Source organism: Cryptomeria japonica, chromosome 3 (genome assembly GCF_030272615.1).
Source record: "Cryptomeria japonica chromosome 3, Sugi_1.0, whole genome shotgun sequence".
In the NCBI taxonomy this organism is placed as follows: domain Eukaryota; kingdom Viridiplantae; phylum Streptophyta; class Pinopsida; order Cupressales; family Cupressaceae; genus Cryptomeria; species Cryptomeria japonica.
Window position 1 is genome coordinate 274,990,804 of NC_081407.1, and position 3,437 is coordinate 274,994,240.

Genomic DNA, 3,437 nt, shown 5'->3' on the forward strand with positions numbered 1-3,437 from the left:
GTCTATGCAGCTCCTCATTCTCTGTCGGTGTCATCTGGTGTGCAGATTTGTTAGGTAAACTAGCTTTGAGAACCAAGTCCATGCAATGACTAATACTCTCACAGGTGACAATCTATCAGGTACATTATTTGAAATGATGTCTTCATATTTTGTCAGCAAATCTTTTATCTCTTCTAATTGTTCTCCTTCCAGTTCCAATTTCTCAGTATTCTTAGGAATTAAGGAAAAATGCACATTCTCATGTCTCAATCCATCCACAAATTTCCTTCCATCTACCAAACAGCTCTAGCATGCACACAAACTTCATTCTTCAAAGGTTCTTCCAAAGGCAACAAGGTTTTCTTTATCCTATTGGTCACAATAGTGTATGTATTCTTCCTCCCATCGTGTGTTGCTTATCTATCAAACTGCCAAGGTCTACCCAACAAAAGATGACAAATATCCATAGGCAGAATATCACACAACACTTCATCATGATAATATTAGACACAATGCACCATTGAGAGGGGGGTGAATCAGTGGTTGTCAATATTTTCCCTTTAACTATCCTATGTGTGTATATTGGTTATCAGATCTAACTCAATGCATACTTACCGGTTACTGGGGAGACTAATCACAAATGCATCCACACATAAAGGGACATCACATAACACTAGCATATACCAGAAAAAACCCAAGATGGGGAAAACCTTGATGAGAAATGTTGTTGGAGACTACTACTCCAACCCAGCCTCACAATGAATCTCTGATTACACTATTTAGGGCACCAACCCAAGGAGCACCAACCCCTGATTTTAGGGCACCAACCCATGATTTAGGGCACCAACCCAAAGAACTACAACCCCTGCACTGAGCTCCAACTTAGTGAATATAAAACATAATCATTTACTAGTTAATAGCCTTGTTACAAATGGATTTTGTAACACTTCTTCAAATCTCTCTGTTGGATCTCTTGTCCAGTTCAATGTCAGTTCTCTACCTCACCCTCTCACTGTTGTAACTTTATCTCCTGCTATAACCTTTTCGGTTCAGCCTGCTCTCCTTCTCTACCTGTTCTTTCTCTATGTCGGTTCTCTCTACTTGTTACCTCTTCTCTCAACTGCTTTGCTACTCTCCACTGCCAGTCTTGATAACTTAGTTAGATATCTACCATCTGATACCTATCAATCCTCAACTTCCCTTCTCTACAATCTACTATGGCTCTTCTCTGCTGATTTGGTCACCACCAATTTCCTCCTTTGTTAGACTCAATGGCCGACTATCGGTTTCCTCGCTCTTGTCGGTTGAACTCTTCAACCTGATTCTCTCTCTCACACATGTATTCTCTCCTCTAACTCTCGATGAGCACTGAACTGATTTTCTCTCTTTTGTAGCAGCCTCATCCATCGATTTTGGCTTGCCTATTTAAGAACTTATTTTCTCACTAAAAGCCAATTCAAACTTTAGGCGGTTAGGGTTTCTTCCACTGATCACGAGGCACATCAAATCCAATCAAATCTCATTTGATCTGAGCTCCAAGACAGTTATTTATGTTGGCCATTTGGTGGAATTGGTTATGTGTTGCATTGATGTTTTGTCATTGATGTCAACACTAGTTATTTGAATGCTTTACTAGCACCTTTATAGTCTCGGTAGATTAAGTGGTTTCTAGTTGACTTGGATCTGGCATAATTCAGTATAATTTGGTGATGGAATTGGCTTGCTCATGATACTTATACTCATATTTGGTTAGTTGGTTTTGGTCTAGTGATTGGATGCTATCCTGCTTGCTTAGAAGCTTGGTTTCTAGTTCTGGCGAGGGTTTCACCAGCAGAGCTTGTGATGGAGATCTTTGATGAAATACTTAAGTGATATTGGTGCAACTTCTGATGGAGTTTCAGGATGATGTTGGTGATCATGTTCAAGACTTGGCATTTGGAGATCATTGTTGAAGCTTGTGGACCTATACTTGGTCCCAGTTGATCTAGGTTATGGACCAACATTAATGTAACATGTGGATAGGACCTATTGATATATTGTTGGGATGTCTTATGTGTTGGATATTATTTGTTTGGCCTAAGGCCAACATGGTTTGTAATTATGTAATTAGTTTATTGACTAGTGGTCGACCTGATTGTTTATGGTCAAGGGTTTGTATATATGGATGTAACATCTCATTGTAGATCATCATGGTTAATGTAAGAGTTCATGGTCAAGGAATGTAATGTGTGAATAATATAATATCATTCAAGCAGAGGAGTTTCTCGATGATTGGAGATCTAATTGGGTTTATTTAAGAGGATTTATTCCTCCGATATTGAGCTTAACCGGAACTGTATTCTAGCATAGGAGATGCTATCTTTTGTAGTTCAACACTTCTTCAGATTGTAATCTGGATTTGTATGTAGTCAGTGAGACTCCTTTTATGATGAGCAGTGTGCTCTAGGTTTTTGGCCTTCCTCCAAGTGCAGGCCCCTTCATTGTAATTCACATACTTACTGCAGAAGTATTATCTGACTACGGGTAGGCTTCCCACCATGGTTTTTCTCTTTACCAGGTTTTCCACATACAAATCTTGGTGTTGTGTGAATGGATTTTATTCTGTGATTATTGTTTATTCTTAATTGGATTAACTTCTATTCTAGTATTATTGTTTTGGGTTCCGATATTAAAAATTTAAATTGCTAATGCTTCCAGTAATCTGTGACAATTTGTTCACCCCCCCTTTCAGTTGTCTTCTGGTTATCTGAACTGTCTAACAATTGGTATCATAGCTTTGGTCCTCTTTGCAGAAAGCTTAACCAATTGAGGAAGATCCTATGGTGGCTAACAATTCAAGTTCATCCAGTTCTTCTGGAGCTATCTTTCGAAAGGATATATCGAGGCTTGAAGGAACAAATTATACAGTATGGAATATTCGGGTGGAGACTCATCTGATATGTCTTTGCAAAGAAATTTGGGAGATTACATAGACTTGTGTCACACCCTATAATCCGGGATCTGACAACTTCCTCCGGAAAACTTGGACAAGGAGCTTGAGAATGATTGTAGAGCAAGAGAAGCCCTCTTGTGTGCACTTTCTAATCAGCAAATAATGGGATTAACTGATAAACCATCTAGAAAGGCTATAAGGGATAAGTTGGAGACTCTTAATGAAGGTGACCCTACAGTGAAGATTTCTAAACTTGATGGTTACCAGGTGAGACATGAAAACCTGAAGATGGAAGAAGATGAGAGGAATACTGCATTCATGGAAAGAGTAAATGATATTATTATGGAAATTCAATGTTGTCATGGAACTCTGAGCGAAGATGAAATTATTTCTAAAGTCTTGAGAGCCCTACCACCGACTTACAGAATCAAGGCTACTACTATCAATGAGTTGAGAACAATGGCTAATACATCTGTCAACAGAGATACCTTGGTTGGGAAACTATCTACTTTTGAGATTGAGGAAT